Source organism: Capsicum annuum, unplaced genomic scaffold (assembly GCF_002878395.1).
Source record: "Capsicum annuum cultivar UCD-10X-F1 unplaced genomic scaffold, UCD10Xv1.1 ctg83355, whole genome shotgun sequence".
NCBI classification, from domain to species: domain Eukaryota; kingdom Viridiplantae; phylum Streptophyta; class Magnoliopsida; order Solanales; family Solanaceae; genus Capsicum; species Capsicum annuum.
Window position 1 is genome coordinate 627942 of NW_025894220.1, and position 11945 is coordinate 639886.

The following is an 11945-nucleotide window of genomic DNA, read 5'->3' on the forward strand; positions in this document are numbered from 1 at the left end:
TTTTAGAAAATTTCATTTTTTTCTTATTCCACCTCTACCCTTACCCCGACCCCACCCCTACCAAACCCTCCCCCCATTATTTTTAATTTGATTTTTACAAAAACTCAAAACTTTTTTCTTACCCCACCCTTACCTCTATCTCTCCTCCCCACCCACTAGTCCCCCTCGCCTCACTATTTTTTTATTTTTTAAGTTTTTTTTTTTAAATTCTTACCCCACCCCACCCTCTACAACCCCTCCAATAATTTTTTTTCAAATTTATTTATTTAAAAAAAAATTCAAATTTTTTTTCTTATCTGATCTCCCACTCCCTAACCCCCAAGTTTTTATTAAAAAAAATCAATTTTTTTTCTTACCCCATCCCCCTTATCCTATTTGTTTTCATTATTTTGTGTTAAATATATTCAAATAATTTTAGAAAATATTTTTCTACTTGTGCAACGAACACAAGAAAATAAGTAAGAAATAACTTACTTTCCTAAAAATTAATTTTTGAAAATTATTTTCCATGGCATACCGAACACATCCGTCGCATACATAAAAGATGCATTCAAACTTTATACTTGTCGTTGGTGGTCACGTCTCAAAATATAAAAAAAATGAAATTTATTACTATAAAAAATGAATTCGATTACATTTATTGATCTACCCCTTTATCAATTTTGTTAGAATTTCATGAATTTAACAATTTAATATATTTACGTGACAAAATTTGTGATAAATTAGCAAGAAAATTATTTTACTATCAATTATTGATAAATTTAACATTTATAATAATTAACGCATTTTATTAAACTTAGCAATTACAATACAGTACTAGACAGTCCATCCAAATATTGTATTGCAATATATTATACGGTACAATATCATACCCTACAATGTCGTACATTGTGAAATCATGGAAAATCACCATCCAAACAAAGAACTATCAGAAATATTTATCCTACAGTGTCATCATCGGACTGCCTTTCTCGCACTCTCTAAAATATTAAGGGCCGTTTGATAGAAAGGATAAGGGATAACAAATCTCGGGATTGATTTTTGAATGATCTTATCTCATGTTTGGTTAGGATAAAATGAATAGGATAACTCATTCTGGGATTATAGTGTTATTTTTATCCCTTCTTGATGATGGGATAACTAATACTGAGATAGTTAATCTTAGGATAAATAGTTTCCCAACTAAACAACCCCTAAATCAACAAAAACCTGACTTACACACCCTTAGACTAGCCTCATTTGCCCTTATACTCTCCGCAAAACTTAAAAAAATAAGATCTAAAAGAGAGACGAAAGAAGGTGGGAATGTTTATGAGAAAGATTATACACTTTATATAAATAATACATATCAATTATTCACTTTATATGCATGTTATAAGTTGTATATGCACTATATATATATATATATATATATATATATATATATATATATTGCAAAATGACATACGAGAAACCTATTTCAGATGTTTAAAATAGACAAGGTTTACTTAAAATATCTAAGATGAAAGTTGATACCAACCTAAGGGCCCATCGATGGATTTCGCCATATATTTTATGTCTATAGTAAATATCAACCTAAATATTCATTAATAATGTATATACATTAAATACAACATAGTATATATGTCATGATCTAAAAACGAGGTCATGATGGCAGCTGTCGCGGTCGAACCTTGACAAGAAAGGCTATCTCCAAAATCAAAGAAAATCTCAACATAATAAGAAATAAGGCCGAGACTTCTAGAAAGAAGTCAGGCCAACACAAAACATAAATAAAGCGGAAGTTTGAAGAAATAATATAAAACCCCCAAGATCTGGTGTCACAAATGTAACAACATCTAATACATAACGAAATCTGAAAATACATAATTTGTCTCTAGAAATGAGATAAAGACATAGATAAAGATAGGAGTATATCCCGAAAAAGCAGCTCTAAACTCTACAACGCTCCAGTACCTTAGAAAGACACCAACTCAATAGCACGAACATAGCATTGCATGTCGTGTTCGAGTTAGAATTTGTATCGAAAGGGCACAATAGAAGTGAGTACAGTCCACTTGTACTCAGCAGGTAGACCGATTGAGCAAAGTAGAAAATAATATAAGTAAGGAAAACTATGAGCATACCACCTACAAAGTTTTCAAACGGTGGCTCACACAGTCTCCACTAACAGTTTTAGTACAAATACTTAAATGAAACAACAAAAATACAAATGAAAAATATGTGAAAGCTAAACATTAGTCACGAAAAATTAAAAGAATCATGAAGGATGCATATTCAATGTAATGCAATGATGATGGAATAAATAGTGAAAGTCATCGCATGACTTTCTGTATACACCTACCGAGCTCACAGCTCCCAAGATAGGATTCATGGGGGTTCGCAACCCATATGCTATAGACTCGTTTGGCCATACATTTTTCAAGTAATATTTGAGAAAAAACTTGGCAAGTAGTGTTTGGCTATACAATTTTTCATTATTTGACAAATAATTTAAATTTTTAACTACTAGAAGATACTAGTATTTGGGTTATACTTTTAATTTTTGTGAACTTTTAAAGGTAAAATATGTTTTCAAAATACTATGGCCAAACACACGGTAAAATTTCACCCAAAAATGACTTGCGAAAAATATTCGAGAATCTATGGCCAGATGCTAGCTATAACCCATATCTCAAATTTTAACTCACCTCTTCAGCTAGTGTTCGTGAAGAGGGTTCTTATAAAAATATCTCATAAAAATAATGTACCTCAATGGTACTGGTATCTCATGATTGTATATGTATGAAATGAGAATGTAATGCTCACAATCAAATCAGTATGAAGATATCCAATCCATTCAATACACATATAAGTGAGCACAAAAATCAACTCATTATGTTCACAATTCATGATTATCAACTAAAATTAGGCACCATTGAAATAAATATTCATCTAAGACATCATTAATATCATATCAATCCCTAACTCAGGCATATCTACCATGATAAAGGCAACCAATGCTCAATACGGCCTATAATAACAATTCAAGTTCCCACACGAGCATTATATCTAGAATAAAGGCATTTAAATGCACAAATAAGGCTAATAATATCAAATAAAGCCTCCACACGGGCAATACACAATATTAGATATTTCAAGTCAACAACAACAGAATGTAAACCCCTATTCGGGCACACAACAGTAATAATAATCTTAAAATATAAACTTCATAGTTATTTTTCCCAATCCATAACATGCTTTACTTATTTATTAACTACCGAACTCAATCTTAAAGAAGTTAAGTCATAACCTACCTCAAAATGGCGGTGAAGTCCAAGACTAAAGTGCGTCAATACAAAGTTTTTCTCTTTCAAACAACCTCAAAATCAACTACAACATTCAAATTTAGTGTTTGAGCATTAAAAAAGCTAAATACCCATATTACCAATGTATGAGTCGGGTCTAAAGCGAATTTGACAATAAAAGGAGTAAAACCAAAATTTTATTTTAGAAATTCGAATCCCAAGATTAAAGGAATCTATAGTTGAAAACTCACGTGAAAATGAGTTCCAAATAAAAAATATTTTTTAAGCTATTCCAAAATAATTCTCAAAATTCCATGTTAAAACCAAGATTAAAAATATTTTTATGATATAAATCAATGAAAATTTTTGGAACTAAGATTTTGGAGCTTACACAAACTCCAATGGTTAAGAAACAAATAGCCCAAACTCGAAGCTCAAAGTATAAAAATGATGAAAAATTGAGAAAAAAGGGTTATACACAGCGATTGTCGCTTAAATGACTAAATGACTGCTTAAGCGGCTACCTCTTAAGCAGTCTTGGACCACTAAAGCGATTGCCTATTAATCGTTCTTGTGTGCTAAAGTGGCTGCCTCTTAAGCGGACCTTGGCCGCTACACCAAATATCAATAATTGTTGATTTTGGTGCATGCCTACCAAGCTCCGAAAGGATCCTTGGGCTTTGATCGAAATCCCACAGAGACACACCAACTATACAACTAGGCTAATTTCTACATTTCAGACTCAATGACGACATAAGATTTTCAAAAAAAAAAATATTGTTTTCAGCAAATAAACCCTTGGAACCCCTTTAAGGCATATTTTACTAATTTTTTAAATGGAGGATCGAAACGCAAACTAAAGTCTCTGAACTCGAGTCAACCCCTCTACTAACTAAAATTTGATATTCTGTACCTAATGAAATTGTCTAATTCACTATCCGACACTTAGAATATCAAATATTAACCAAAGTCAATTATGAAACTTTTAATGCATCTAAAAAGCCCAAACTCTACTAAATTACTCTTGATCGCATGGAGAACCGTTTCAACCACCCCCACATCCAAAAATTAACATTTAGCAATCAAGAGGAAAGGTAAAATGGTCAAAATACATAAAAAGAAAGATTTCACACTTCAAGTCATTATGGTATCCACTACTAAAACTCTAATTCATCCTCGAACTAAAAGGTAAGGACATACTTGAATCGGTAAAGAACTGAGGATAAGTACTTTGCATGTGAGACTCGACCTCCTAAGTAGCCTCCTTAACAGGATGGTGTCTCCACTAAACCTTAACTACATAAATATTTCTAAAAGACAACTGTCTAACCTCTCTGGATAAAATGGACACTGATTCCTCTAAAAAGGTCAACCTCTCATCCAACTGAATTAATTCCCAATGAAGCACGTGAAACTCATTCAAAATATAATGCCAAAGCATAGATACATAAAAAATAGAATGAAAAACTGAAAAGTCTGGGAGTAAGAACAACTTATAAGCAACCTCCCATACTTTTCAAAGAATCTCAAAAGGCCCAATATACCTTGGGCTGAACCTTCCCTTGCTTCAAACCTTATCACACCCTTTATGGGCGACACGTAAAGAATGATTCGATCTCCAATTTCAAATTTTAAGGCATGAAGCCTATGGTTCGCATAACTTGCCTACTTTAGGCTACCCAAAACCTATCCCGAACCACTCGAATCATGTCCAAAGACTCGCGAAGTAAGTTGATACCATGGGGTCTAAATTAACAAATAAGAGATCAATAGTGCCTACCATACAATGCCTTAAAAGGTTCCATCTCAATACTCGAATGATAGCTATTATTATACGCAAAATCTGCTAAGGAAAAATGCTTCTCCCACTGACCTACGAAGTCCATAACATATGCATGGAGCATATCCTCTAAAACATGAATAGTCCACTCCGACGGTCACTTTGACTGACCGTCGATCTGGGGTTAGAAAGTTGTGCTAAGGTCAACCTAAATACCCAACTCGTCCTAAAATATCTACCAGAAGCTAGAAGTGAACACTAAGCCTCTATTTGAAATAATGGGCATGGGTACCCTATGAAGACAAACTATATCTCGAACATAGATGTGGGCTAACCTACCAACCATGACGGAGACATAAATAGGAATGAAATGGACTGATTTGATCAAATGATCCATGATAACCCAATCATGTTAGGACCATGAGAAGTATGAGGCAACCCACTCACGAAGCCTATAGTGATTTGTTCCTATTTCCACTTAGGAATGGCTAATCTCTAAAGAAAATCACTAGGTCTCTTATGACATGACCCAAACTAGGGCCTAGTTATGTTAGGTGCCTTGATTCCAACTGGGATCGGAGATCACCCCCAGTACTGTAATACCCCAAACTTTCTTTAAGTCAAATCTAGTCTCCAGAAGAGTTAGTGATTACTTCCTAAATGATTAATATTTAAATCAGTTAGAATTTCCCCAGTTTCATCTTCTTATTATGCAAAAAATTGAATTAGCTTTTCAACAATACCAATTTCATCCAAATTTGGTATTAGAGGAGAAAGTTATGGATGTTTTACTGAGAACTGTCAGAACCACCCAGGTGCGACGGGCAGGTTGACAGACCGTCGAGCTAGCGATGGACCGTTGTCTAAACTATCGTAGTTAAGGCAGTAAGTCAATGTTCTAGCTAAGGTACAATGGACAGGTTGACGAACCGTCGAGCTAGCAATGGACCATCGCTACTAAGGCAATGAGTCCCTATTCTGGCCTAAGTGCGATGGTCAGAATGATGGACCGTACAGCCAGTGATGGACCATTGCACGAGCCATCACAGATCCCGTTCAACAATTTAAAGCCATTCTTAAAAGGGTATTTGGGTTTTTTTTCTACTTGTTTTAACCCCTAATTATACCAGACAATAGCTCATAACTTTATTATTCATTCACATCATCCAATTAGGGTTTCTTTCAAAGATCAATTCCCAAGAACAAGAAACCCTATGTGCTTAATTCCAAGTCAAGAATTCAAGCTTTCCTCCACAAATCTTTAAGAAATTATCCACCCAGGTATGTCAAGTGCTCATTCATGGATTCCTTTAGTCCATGAAGCCCAAGAATCTAATTTTAAATTATAAATTATGATGTTTATGTTGTGGATTGATTATGATTATATTGATGTTGTGTATGATACCTAAGTTGGAATCATTAAATGTGTTTTCATTAATTTATGCTAGCATGTTGATTGAAATCTACTAAATTGTGTTGATTTATGCAACCATGATGAATTAATTTAATATCCAAGCCTAACCTTATAGTTATGCACGCAAGGTGTTTGATAAAATATCTAAGAGAATAGGAAACGTGCCTTATGACTCAATTGTGACCAAAATAATGAACCTATGTTTCACCCTTAAGTTCAAATGACTTCCATGTTATTGTTATGCTTTGTGATGGATTGATGTAATGCTCATGAGATTAGGCTTATGAAATTATGACATATTTACATGCAGTTCTATTCATGTGTGAGCTTATGGCATGCAAATACTTTATGAATATCCCCGATGATTGTACTATGAATTGTTGACTATGGTCATGTGTCAAGAAGTGTCAAGTCTTGTCAGTTTTATGCTATTGAGTCCTGGGGGTACTTGTACCCGATAATTTAGCTATGTGCCTAGATCTAGTGTCATGTTTTCAAAATACTCTCAGTCAAGCCATGTGCAGTAGAATTCAGTCAGTTTCATGAGTCAAGAAAACTCAGTAATCTCAGTCAGTTATCAAATCTCAGTGATAGTCCATCAGTTAACAGAACTCAGTAAACTCAGTCCAGTCATTTCAGTATAATTAATTCAGTATCTAATTATATAGGAGTAGGATCCAACACCGAGTGAGCCCAAGGATAGAAACTCACCTACGAGTAAAGGGTGTGATTCTTAGAAGCAATCCTTGATACATCTAACCAGTAAGTCCTTGTCCTTCGAGGACATGATTATTACTTTATTATGTCATTACTTAGTTTATTTCAGGAGTTAGAATTAGTTGGGGACATATCCCATCAACTTCTTATTGAGACAGTTCAGTTTTAAAGATTTTTAGACTACAATATCAGATAGTTTATTGCAGTTTATGTTTTGGTATTGATATACCGTACTCTCAGATAGTATGTTTTATCCATTTTGAACCTTATGGCATGTTCTAGTCTATTATTTTTGTATTTTATATGATGTCATACAGTATATAGGTACAGATATCAGTCATGGGTTAGCTTGTGGTCCTTTGGGGTCATGAGTATCGTGTAGCATTCTGGGTACTAGATTTGGGGCGTTACAAACTTGGTATCAGAGCCTAAGGTTCAATAGTGTTCTAGGAAGTCTGAAAGATGCATCTAGTAGAGTCTTGTGCATGGGTGTGTTGCGCACCACATTTATGTGCAGGAGGCTATAAGATGTTTTAGGTACAGTTTTCCAGTTTTTAGTATTCATGTTGTGTCAGTGAGCATAACCTCAAGTTAATCCCTTAGTCTAATCCCTTTCTCTTCTATTTACAGAACATGTGTCCCAAGAAAAGAAGTGGGAATCAGTCAGCGCCTTAGCCTGAAGATTCTTTGGGTGAATATGTCTCTCATGCAAAGTTCAGAGCTGTATTCACTACTCTTACTCAGTCAGTTGCTACTCAGAATGAATGACTGGCTGTCGTTCCAGCTAACCCAGTGGCCAATTTAGCTGCAGCCAGGATTTGAAACTTCACCCGAATGAATTCTCCAACCTTTTTTAGGTCTAAGTCAAATGAGGACCCTCAGGAATTCCTTGATTAGGTTTAAAAGGTTATCGACATCATAGGGGCTACTCTTAGTGAGAGTGTTGAGCTAGCTGTATATCAGTTGTAGGATGTTGCTGACATTTGGTTTAAATAGTGGAAGTTAGAAAGGTCGGTTGATGTAGGATCTATAGAGTTGGAGGAGTTTTTCACCACATTCCTAGAGAGGTTCTTTTCCCTAGAGCTGAGAGAAGCTAAGGTGTTAGAATTTATCAACCTCAGGCAGGGCAACATGACGGTGAAAGAGTATCCTCTTAAGTTTACTTAATTAGCCAGATATGCTCCTCCTGTGGTTGCAGATAGCAGGGCCAAGATGAGTAAGTTTGTCTCTTGGGTAAATGATAGTATGGTCAATGAGTGCAGGTCTACTATGTTGAATAGTGACATGAACATAGACAGGATTATGAACCATGCTCAATAGATAGAAGAGCAAAAAATAAAGATGAGGAAGAAGCAGAATAAGAGAGCAAGGACAGGTAGTTTTAACTTTGCTCAGAAGTCTATGGGAGAAAACTGTTCTCAGTTTCGTCCTAAATCATCAGTTCCAGTTCTTTCTTCATCCAGTGCTCCAGCTCCTAAGTTCAGGGATGGTAATAGAGATAGAGTGCCAGGCTCTAAGCCTCGGGGCAGTGTTAGCAATGCCCGAACTAATCCCCTTTGTCAGACGTATGGTAAAAACCCCAAGGATGTGTGCAGAGCTGGTAGCGATGTCTATTTCAGATGTGGAAAGCCAGGCCATAGAGTCATAGATTATCCCCTATCAGGTTATCAAGGTTAGTAGAACCGTTATTCATCTCAGTTCGGTCACTCAAATTAGCAGGGTGCCACTTCTAGTGCTACTAGTCGGCAACGCCCAAATCGATTTTATTCTCTCCATTCCCGACATGATCAGGAAAATTCTCCTGATATGGTTACTGGTACATTACAGATCTTTCACTTGCATGTTTATGCTTTGCTAGATCTAGGAGCTTTCTTGTCTTTTATTACTCCGTATATAGCAGTTGATTTTGGAGTCAGTCCTAAAATTTTTGCAGATCCCTTTTCAGTCTCTACCCCAGTGGGTAAAACCATCGTAGCCCGATGGGTATACAGGAACTTTTCAGTTATGATATTTTAGAAAGTCACCTCAGCAGACTTAGTCGAATTAAAGATGACTGATTTTGATGTCATTCTCGACATAGATTGGCTTTATTCCTGCTATGCCACAATCGACTGCAGAAATATTGTTGTCCAGTTTCAGTTCCTGAATGAACCTATCCTAGAATAGAGCGGTAGTACTTCAGCTTTCAGAGGTCATCTTGTTTCCTACCTTCGGGCATAGAAAATGATATTTAAAGAATGTGTCTATCATCTTGTTCGAGTTAAAGACACTAGCTTTGAAACTCCCAATCTCGAATCAGTCCTATTTGTGAATGAATATTCAGATATCTTTCTAGAAGATCTTCCAGGAATTTCTCCCGAAAGGGAAATAAACTTTGGCATTGATCTTCTTCCTGATACTCAGCCTATATCTATTCCTCCATATAGAATGGAACCCGTAGAACTTAGAGAACTGAAAGAACAGTTGAAGGATCTCTTAGATAAGGGATTCATCAGACCCAGCGTATCCTCATGGGGTGCACCAGTCTTATTTGTGTAAAAGAAAGACAGTTCTCTTAGAATGTGTATTGATTACCGTCAGCTCAATAAAGTCACGATCAAGAATAAATATCCACTTCTCAGAATCGATAATTTGTTTGAACAACTTCAGGGTGCCAGTTATTTCTCAAAGATAGACCTCAGATCAGACTATCATCAGCTCAGAGTCAGAGAATGTGACATTCTGAAAATAACTTTTCGTACTTGGTATGGTCACTTTGAATTTCTAGTCATGTCCTTTGGTCTTACCAATGCCCCAACAGCTTTCATGGACTTGATGAACTGTGTGTTCAAGCAGTGCTTGGACATGTTCCTCATAGTCTTTATAGATGACATCCTTGTTTATTTCCACAGTGAGCGTGATAATGCAGTTCATCTCAAAATAGTATTGCAGACTCTCAAATATCATCAGTTGTTTGCCAAATTTAGTAAGTACAAATTTTGGATAAGTTCAGTAGAATTCCTTGGTCATATCATTTTCAGTGATAGCATTAGAGTTGATCCTCAAAAGACTAAAGCAGTAAGAAACTGGCCTCACCCTGTATCTCCATTAAATATCAGGAGTGTCTTGGGTTTGGCTGGCTATTAACGATGGTTTGTTAAGGGATTTTCTTATATTGCATCCCCTATGTCCATATTGACTCAGAAGAAAGTCAAGTTTCAGTGGTCAGATCCTTGCGAGAAGAGTTTTCAAGAGTTGAAGACTCGACTCACCTCAGCTCCATTTTTGGCTCTTTCAGATGGTTCTGATGGGTTCCTAGTGTATTGAGATGCATCCAAAGTAGGTTTGGGTTGTGTCCTCATGCATCATAGTAAGGTCATAGCCTACGCCTTAATACAGCTTAAACCCTATAAGAAGAATTATCCTACTCATGACCTTGAGTTAGCAACCAAGTTTTTGCCTTAATGATTTGGAGGCACTATCTATATGGTGTTCATGTAGATGTGTTCACAGATCATAAGAGCCTTCAGTATGTCTTTTATCAAAAAGATCTTAATCTTTGTCAGAGGAGGTGGTTAGAGCTCTTAAAATATTATGACATGAGTGTCTTTTATCATTTAAGCAAGGCTAATGTGATGGACAACGCTCTCAGTAGACTGTATATGGGCAGTGTTGCTCATGTTGAGGAAGGTAAGAAAAAGTTAGTTTGGGAAGTCCATCTGGTTGCTAGACTAGGTATCTTCCTAGTTGATTCAGAAGAAGGTAATATATGGGTTCAGAGTAGTTCAGAATCATCTCTAGTATCCAAGGTAAAAGAAAAGTAAGATACAGATCCCAGTCTAGTCAAGTTGAAAGAGTCAATCAAAAATCAGAAAGTAGAGGTTTTCTCCCAAGGCGAAGATGGTGTTTTGCGTTGTCAGGGTCGTCTGTGTGTTCCAGGTATAGATGACTTAAGGCAACGAATCCTTGTAGAAGTACATGGTGTGCGCTACTCTATTCATCTAGGGACCACTAAGATGTACCGTGACTTGCAGGAGATCTATTGGTCGAGTGGGATGAAGAGAGATATTACAGATTTTATGGCTAAGTGCTTTACATGTCAGTAGGTTAAGATAGAGCATCAAAATCCTAGTGGGTCTATGTAGGAGTTTAGTATTCCTACTTAGAAATGGAAAGAAGTGAACATGGACTTTATGATGGGTTTACCTCGTACTCATCACCAACATGATTCAGTTTGGGTCATTGTAGACATGATGACCAAATTAGCTCTTTTTCTTCTAGTTCATACCTCTTATTCAGCCGAGGATTATGCCAGACTCTATATTAGGGAGTTGGTCAGATTGCACGCTGTTCCATTATCTATTATCTCAAACAAAGGTACCCAGTTCACCTCTCACTTTTGGAAAGCATTCCAAAAGGATCTTGGTACCCAAGTTTATCTCAGTACAACCTTCCATCCCTAGACAGATGGTCAAGAAGAAAGGACCATTCATACTTTAGAACATATGCTAAGGTAATGGGCAATTGATTTCAAGGGTAGTTGGGATGAACACTTGCCTTTGATTAAGTTTGCGTATAACAATAGCTATTATTTCAGTATTCGAATGGCTCCAATCGAAGCTCTTTATGGTAGGAGATGCAGGTCTCCAGTCGGTTGGTTCGAAGTTAGTGAGGCCTTAGTTATAGGGCCTGACTTAGTATTCAATGCATTAAGAAAGTCCAGTTGATCAGAGAAAGACTCTGGGCTGCTCAGAGCTGACAGAAGTCT